The 8980-nt window shown below is 40.2% G+C and overlaps 1 protein-coding gene across 2 annotated transcripts in view; it reads left to right on the top strand.

The window, feature by feature from the left end:
* The first annotated feature begins 1299 nt into the window (after window positions 1-1299).
* add3a (adducin 3 (gamma) a) overlaps window positions 1300-8980 on the top strand; it is a 115305-nt gene continuing 107624 nt past the window's right edge. The window contains exon 1 of one of the 2 annotated variants that reach the window (XM_044188904.1): window positions 1300-1463. The gene's annotated coding sequence lies outside the window, so the exon portion shown is untranslated. The remainder of the gene's footprint in view (window positions 1464-8980) is intronic. The other variant, XM_044188909.1, reaches the window with a different exon arrangement.

Below are 8980 nucleotides of genomic sequence, written 5' to 3'. Positions count from 1 at the left end.
TTGAAAGACAATTAAATGTGCTCCTCTCTGTGGTTCACAGTAGTTTTTGGATCTGACTCAGGATCCAAAAACGATGGATCTGAGTTAGGAACAATAATTCAGTGACATCAGTGATCATGTATGCCATCAAACAAATCTGTCATCTGAGCTGATGCTTCCAACCATTAAATCTCAACTCATCTTCCTGCAGAATGGGTTCTCAAAGATGCAGAGCTCGTTGTCTCTGCTGATACCAACATACCTGTAATTTATTTGTAATGCTTGATTTACATTGATTGATTTCATGTACATTTATTAAAAATGCAAGAAGAGCACATTTTGCAGCCTGATATGATATCCAGAACTGGAGGTTTTGCAAATCATTAGTTATTATGTTGATTTTTCTATAGAAGCTATTAATTAGCATTAATTTAACTAAACTATGATCAGCTTGCAAAGACTTTTTTATTTTATTTTATTTTTTTATAGATTTTATTTGTGTTATCAAACTCACACATACACACATCTTCACATTAATCCATTTTTGACACAAGAACCGTGACGTTACCATGAAAAACAGAAGAATCATTATGATTCATGCCTCATTATTTAAGGTAAGTGCTGTGTTCCTTGATCTGCACTCACATGATTCATTTTGGTGTATGGGTGCCCTATCTACAGGTTGTACACCAGCACCCTAAGGCCACTAGATGGAGGCAGTGCAGCATATTTGTATCCTATGTAGCATGTCATATTTTACATTTACTTGGATGCTAAACTGTTGTTTGAGCCTCGACTGATGCATAATTACCCTTTACATGACAATATAAGTGAATGCTTGGGCCACAATTGTATAGGCACCATTAACAATACAGATAAAAGCAGATGAAAAGGACCTATAGAGTATACAGTGAGTACACATTAAGCTGTAGCCTGGTAGATAGCATGTATGTCATTCCAACAAGGTACATTTTCTGATAAACTTGCATGCAGCATACTGTGTAGGCTATACATTGTCCAAAATATACTTTACATTATATGGTTAAAGCCTGTTTTGTGAAACACGTCCCTAGCTAGGTTTGCTGTAGATAGTGTACAGTCTTTCTGTCTGAATTGGGACAGACATAAATAATACACATCAACAACAGCCCGCCTGAGTCACGTGTGCTCCGTCTCAAGCAAGGGATTTGCGAAAAAATGCGCCGCCCGTTTCGGTGAATGACATTTCACTTCCTGCAATATTGTGAGGCAGTGTTTCCGCATTTACCGGCATACTAGATCTACACCGCATGTGTGCTGCCTGCAAAGCCGGCAGGGAGCGGGTTAACACTATCCTGTTGACTGAAGGTCGGGGAAAGTGCTCGGACACTTCGTGCTTGAACGGAGCCATTGAATTCAAACCGTGAGAAAAGGTCCGGGGACGCTTGTGTGTCTGCAGGTCGGCTGTCAGCTCCTGACCCGGTAGCTGGTGATCCTTACAGGAGGTATATGGATGAGTTTTTTTCATGTTTTGTCATTTTAAATAACATTTCTTAAAGATATGCGTTTCTTTGTAGTTGCATATCCTTGCCTTGCCTGCTTAAAGCTGTTTACTGGTGTTTCAATGAAAAACTTTCCTTAAAACAAGTGTAATGGTGAGTCATATGCTGCTACTGTGACCAGGAGCACTCGGTAGCCCTTTATTGAGGTATTATAACCATGATTAAAATCATTTTGTCCAAAAAGCTAGTGAAAATACTTCCACAACATGTAAAATAATAATAGCCTGATGTGTGAGTTGCTGTTGTATGTTTTTGATATTTTAGGGACATTCCCTTTGCTCTTTTGTTAGAAAAGCACTGGCTTATTCGTCCATTACGTGTATTAATGTGTAGACCCTGAGAGTGTTGCACAGTATTATCTCATAAAAGTAGTACATAGTACATAGTATTTGCTTTCATTCATTGTCTTTTAATAGCGGCCATATTTTTTAGATGGTGTATGTTTAATGTTGGAGGGAAAACAAAGCTCTTTCAAATATGCCTAGGCCTGGCAGTGCTCTTTTTATCAAGGAGGTCGAAGGTCAGGGTCAGTTACAGTAAGGCACCTCCTGCAGCTGATAGGGATTCATTCAGACTATATATTGATACCACAAGTTATGTACTAATGGGGAAAAGGACAGTGTTTTAGCAGCGTATACAGGAGTTTAGTGTGCTTTACTGTTTTGTGCTGTTTTGTTTTTTTGTGGTTGAAGTGACATATATAGTGATGAACGCTGAAAAAAAGAAGCCTCTACGTGTAGATTTATTTATGCATGTATAGCATCTTTAAGATTATTTGGATGCATTTTCGATGGTATACGTTTTTGTCTTTTGAAAACTGAGACAATCCCGGTGGAAATTGTTGTGTGTTATTGTTTTTTTTAGCCCGCGCATTTTCTGTGTCCCTGTGTCTGATTCTTTTGGCAGGTTGCCGTCAGTGACGCTATGTTCTTTGTTACTACCACTACGAGTCGCCAGAGTAAGAGATCTTAAAGTCTTACACAATGGGGCTTTAAAAACAAGCACCATTTTGAACTGCTGCATGTTTTGACCCATAGGAAAATAGCACTGTAAGTCTTTATGAGTGTACATGACAGCAAGTTTTACATTTAGGTTCAATTACTTTTATCTTCAGTTTAAGTTACAGTTTCAGATCAGGATGCAGTTATTTTTTCATGGGTAAAACTATCCACGAGACAAACTATCCATAAGTCATTTTAATTATTTGTACTGCTGAGTTATTCATAAATCCATAATTAGTCCCAGGCTTGTAAGAGGTTTGCTATTCTCTCACAGCAGATATGTTAATGTGTCATGGAAACCTTTCACTTCTAGTTTATGTCATCAGTGCAAGTTGAGCCTGGTTACAGTGTCTTTTCATCCTTTCTGCTGGATGACTCTTTCACCTGACGACACCTCAGGCTGGAAAAAGTGTTTTGTTAAGGGGTTTATTCTTAGTATCCATGAATCTTACTCGCTGTAGGATTGCATGCAACAGTGTGTGTAAACTGCTATATCCTGAAGAAAACAGTAACTGTTAAATGGCGAACAGCTGGGTTACTCTGTGCGTGCATGCATCTTCTTCTATTTTCTCGCTTCCTCTCAGTTTCCCGCCTTTTCACCATTTGTTTCATGTTTTTCTTCCCTGACTCTCTTTTCGTTTTGTCATACCCCCTGGTTCTGCAGATCAAAAGTTTGGCAGACAGCCCCCCCCCAACCATCCCTCTTTCCCTTCTCTTCCCCCTTTAAAACACATGTTACACCTCTGGCTCTTGGATATTTCTCAACCTGTAATGACTCTCTGAGGATATCCATTTCCACACCAAAGCCTGGCTGTCTGAACTTAAAAAGGGCCCAGACAAATATGATAATTGACTCCAAAAGGTCTGTAGTCTGACATACTTGATTTTTCAGTTCTGTTGTTTTTGTTGCTCCTTTATTTTGTTCCGTAGAGCTCTCTGAAAAGCTGTGAATGTTCACCAAATGGACCTGAAATCTAAAACGGTATTCCCCTCATTCACTGATGGACTCGGAAAGAAGGGGGCCCATATTCAAAATCCTTAAGGGACCTTCTATAAGTGAGATATTTAACATAGAGCCAGTGATGGAACACATAGAAAATGCAAACATACTCCATATTTATATTTCCTCTGCCTATGCACGTCCTCTTTGATGTAAACTCAATTTTCTTGCTTGTTTTTCTCAGTGTTTCGTAAGGTCATCATGAATATTGCACTTGCTTGAGACTCTAGGGAGGCGAGACGGTGAGGTTTCTGCCTCCTGTAGCCAGTCTTAGTTGAGTAAAGAAGAGGAATATTACCTACTTCTTAAACTTGAAATGAAAGTTGTTTTAAATATCCAAACTTATTGAGCATCAATTGTACAAAAAAAATCAATGGCGAATTACACCAGTCTCTGTAATCTAATCCTATTCTTTTTCCAAATGTTTGATGATAATGCCATCTTTACATAGGCTTCAAAACATTACAGGTCCATTAGATTCCCCTAAACAGCTTGAGCATTTTTGCCCAAGTGTCTTGTAGCCATGTAATTAAAGGCCCAAACTCTTCCTTGTGATCTCCATTTTCTCCATAAATGATATTCTTTTGTTCTGCAAAGCACTAGCCTCTAGCATCCTTTAAAGCCAGCCTCTCAATCCATACTGATACCTAAATACATAAATGGCATGCAGTTTAGCTGCCCTGCTCACATGGGCTTACAGCATCTACAAATCTTGGTCACACAACTGCTTTTGAGGAGGAGGCGTGCCAGAATCTCTGGAAACCGACCGCTAGCTTGCTGAAGAATGTGTTTATGACACTAGTAATTAAAATTTACTGTGTTGTAATTTGTTATTTGGACATTTGTATGTATTTAGAACAGTGAGTACATCAGAGCCATGCAGCTGTCACAAAATAATGCACCAGCCAATCAGAATTTACTATTCTCCATGGCCATATTGTATTTGTAATAGGCTTATAGTTTTGACCTTTACAGTACTTGCAGAATAACATTTAGATAGCGCTGAGCAGAGGAGGGGAATCTTCTGTCTCAACACATCTGCAGCAGTCTCTCTGTCTGAGCTGTTCTGTCTTGTTTATTTTCTCTCCCCTAATGAATGGTTTTATAATAACCCGAGGCACTATTGAGCTCAGCTAATCTTAAAATCCATGCAGAGACACAGGAAGTTCAGTGACCACTATAGTGGGGGAATGGACTCACAGCCTCATAGATTAATAACAGAGTGGCAGTGACTGGTTGAGTGGGTGCAGTCTGCAGGGACTGTTAATGAGGCATGTCCATAGTAAGACTTGATTGCTTGGGAATGTTTTGGGGAAACAGGAAGTGAAGAACGAGGAGGGAGATATCAAGGCAGAAAATATTTGACGAATGTAGTTTTTTTGTGCCTTAAAGAGGAGCTCCTTGAGTGACAGGTGTGTAGAAGAAGGGGCACACATGCTGCAGCTCCTTAAGTTGATACCTACTGCAAACTTAAATAAAATAATTTTGTACAATATTTTTTTTACTGCGTAGCACCCCACAAAAAAGAGAGCATGTGTGTGGGTGTTGGTGAGCCTGAAGTCATTTAAAACGCACACGGCCCAGTGAATTTGAACCTGTCCAGAGGACAGAGATGACTTCATCATTACCTCACCCTGCTCTGCTAGAGGATTTATCAAAAACATGTGGCTCCACTCTCCCTGTACACTGCAAATTGATTGAGTCTTGGACTCCAATGTTTTTCCTTTGTTAGAGGATGTGTGTGTTTGCGCACAAGCAGGCTTCATTTTATTATCTTGGATTTTCTTGTGTCTCTCTGGGTTTTGACTTCATCTGTCGTTCATTTGGCTGGTTTCAGTGTGTAGCTCTGGGTTTGGTCACACAGGGCCGAGGCCTGCTGAGATGGATAGAATTATACGCCGTTGCTGATCGTCTGAGCTTGTGTGTACGTGTCTGTTACACCCAATGAAAGCAGATGAAAAAATAACAGGGATAGCATTTTATTAACCATATTATTACACAGCCATACTATACAGTGCTTTAAAGGAATAGTTTGACATTTTGGGAAATACAAGGATCAATACCACTCTCATGTCTGTACAGTTAATATGAAGCTACCTGCAGTTAGCAAGTTTGTTAACTGCGTTGATAACGGGACAAAACCTCCACAGAGTTTATTGAGAAGACGTATTCGTACCATTAATTCTAAATAACATTGCTCTTTTGTGGTGCAGTTTATATCTTCCAAGTCAAGTCAATTTCATTAATATAGCCCAATATCAAAATCACAAATTCGCCTCAAGGGGCTTTACAATCTGTACAGCATACACCGTACACCCTCTGTCCGTAGACCCTCGATTTGGATGAGGAAAAACACCTTAAAACAGAGGAGGTTAAATAAAAGTGGATAGTACAACAACGGCTCTAATCTACAATAGCTTCCTTTATTTTTCAAATCTCCGGCTCTCCGTTTCCTCAAAGGTCAGTAGCACAGTTAAGATGGCTTTCCATTGGTCAACAGCGCAAATGTGCAGGTCAACAGTTGCAGTTCAACTCAATGCAAAAATGGCGTATACCTATATTGCTGTGAATACCTGTCCTTAAGTCAGGGGGCCTGAGTAAAAAAATGTAGCCTAGGTCTTGGAAAAAAGCTCCAAATGAAGATTATTTTGTAATGCTATGGTTGCTATTTATCTGTTGTGTGCTTGTTTCTGTAGATGGAAATAAATCAGCTCTGGTCGGCTACTGATGCTTACACGATTGTAGGTGATCTTGATAAAGTGGCAGTGAGCTGCATTACTGATCTGCAACTTCAATGTTTCAGGCGAAGCTGAACGGTCTCTTGTTTCATGCTATTGTGCATCCACAGTCAGCGTGCTGTTTGATGTGATACATGTGTGGGCTGAGTGTTTAGATTCCAGAGTTGTTTGGTTGCCAGAGCCAGAGGTCCCAGCGGGGTGGGGTTAGAATAACCTTATTATGAACTGTGGTTGGATGAATTACTGAAAGCATCCGGCCTGACGTGGAGTACAGCTGACTTCTTGGGGAGGTGTCTACGTCCATATGTGCATCCATATGCCATCACTTTAGATGTGCGTGTGTTTGCATGTGTGTTGATACATATGTGTCCATTTTGCATTGGGTTCATAATATGTTTGTGTTTACACAGGCCTTTCTCTGTTTGTGTGTGAGGGGGCAGTCCCTGGCAGAGCGTCAGCCCCGGCCAGCAGTGGGTCTTCCCATGCAGCAAGAAGGCTTTTGCATAGATTTTAGAGTGGAATAACCATGGCAACAGGGTCAGCCTCTGACCATGGGAGAAGGAGATGTGCCAAGTTTTGGGCCAAATGAGCTTTGGAAGCAGACAGCAGCTCTTTTGATCCCCGCGGCCATCACCTTATTAAAGTGTCTCTCTGAGGGTCAAACATCTGAGATCATGAAAGTTCAAAGCTGACAAGGAATGTCGACTCCACTACACGATTGGACTTTTAATCACCTGGAGTGTTCATGAATGATGAGACTGAATATGTTGTATCTTATTTAAAATTACACTTTCATTATCGTTGAGTTTATGAACTTGAGATGTGAGCTGAAAATCAACAATTCTGTCATGTTGAAATACCAATGATCTGGTCTTTTAACATCAGATGGTTATGATTATATAACCACAACGATCTATTAAATCTGTCCTTGAGAAGTTAGATCCATGAAGTCTTGAATCTTTATTCAGTCATCTGTCTTAACTCTTGATTTTACTGTTGATAACCAATGAAATGCTGCCATTGTGAGCAGAGAATGGCACGTATGCTGTTTAGCCTGGGCTGCTTGCCAGTCATGAGAGTGAGTGTGCAGCCACTGTTTGTGGAGTAAGGGGGCACCTCCCCATTACTGTGCCCCGAGGGTCTGCATTTATATGGAGATTAGATTAGAAATCTTCCAGGTCACCTAATCTACTCAATTAATTGACTGTCATTTCGCATATTTACTGGCAAAGGACAAATACTCGTATGTACAGTGAAGTACAGCCACTGGGGTTTGTATTCATTAATCAATGTGAAGCCATCCCTCACATTGTGTTTATGTGCGGTTTATTAACAGCAGAGGCTGTGTGTGTGTGTGTGTGTGTGTGTGTGTGTGTGTGTGTGGCCACGTGAGGAGCTTCTGTGGATGCCTTCATTATGGGTGTTGATCCCCTCGCTGTGTGGGGATCTGGAAAAGATGCACTGTCACTATTTCTGAGTGTGATGGAAAGCTCACATTGCATGTGCGTGTGTGTGTGTGTGTGTGTGTGTGTGTGTGTGTGTGTGTGTGTGTGTGTGTGTGTGTGCACCATATCTAAATCCATGATACTGCCTAGTCTTTCTTTTCTTTTCTTCTCTCTATTGAGCCATGTTTCTCTGCCGTTTTATTACCCTGCTATAAAAGTCCTACAGAGCAACATGACTCTTTTATACATACACACACATAGAAACACACACAGCTTCAGCCTTGAATCCTGCAGGGACATTCAGCTCAGATGGTGTGCTTTGTTCATTCTGAGTGACTTTCACTGAGTGCACCTTTTATTTTGTCATTCTTGTACAGAAAGATAAATCACTCTCTAACTGACCTTCTGTGTATCACAGATATCATGCTGGTTAGCAACGTGTATTTCTAAAGGGACACTCACTGGATTTTGAATTCTTGCCCACCATGGGCACAACATGTTGATGTCAGTACTGTGCTGGTGATAACATAAAATGTGGTAGCACTTGTCACACTGGTTCCCTTCTCAGTTGGTTGACAACCAGCTGGGTAAATTTGGAATTTCTGAACACAGTATTGGTTTATGTGCCATTTGACCACCACATTTGAATGTGTTGCTCTTATTGGTTGTCGCTGTTTGAATGAGGTATTTGAGGTGTGAGAATGTGTGGCAGAGAAGGGCTGAAAGAAATGACCCAAAACATCAGACTTACCTCAGTAACAATAACAGGGCTCAACACTAACTTTTAAAAGTGGTTGCTGAAACTGAAAATATGGTTACCATTTTTAGTCACCTTATGTTTTAAGTAATTAAGATACTATGCAGTTATACGTCAGCTTAATAATGAAAATGTGACATAAAAGAATGTTTAAAAGCTTTATTACAGTAACTGAACAAAATTCTTTGTAGTTTGTCTGGTACTTTACAGAATTTGAATCTTAAGTGTTATCAGTTAATGTGTCCACCCTCAATTCCTGGTGTACAAAATACCAGCACTTGTTTGTGATGTTGACGGGTTAGTCGAACTTTTCACCCCACAGTCAAACAACTTAATTTGCTTCACCATTGTCTCTAAAACTCACCAAAGCATGTGCAGTGTTGTCTGATTCTGGTTCCAACTGTAACAGCAATGTTTCACTAAAACAACAAATATTAAAAATGTATTCATTTTGGGGTGCACGTTTTGCTGTTTCCTGTCCCTATTTTTTATGTTAAAAATTGGTTGCCACTAGGGATG

Source organism: Siniperca chuatsi, linkage group LG3 (assembly GCF_020085105.1).
Source record: "Siniperca chuatsi isolate FFG_IHB_CAS linkage group LG3, ASM2008510v1, whole genome shotgun sequence".
In the NCBI taxonomy this organism is placed as follows: Eukaryota; Metazoa; Chordata; class Actinopteri; order Centrarchiformes; family Sinipercidae; genus Siniperca; species Siniperca chuatsi.
The sequence above is the reverse complement of the archived record's forward strand: the minus strand, read 5'-3'. Positions and strand labels throughout refer to the sequence as shown.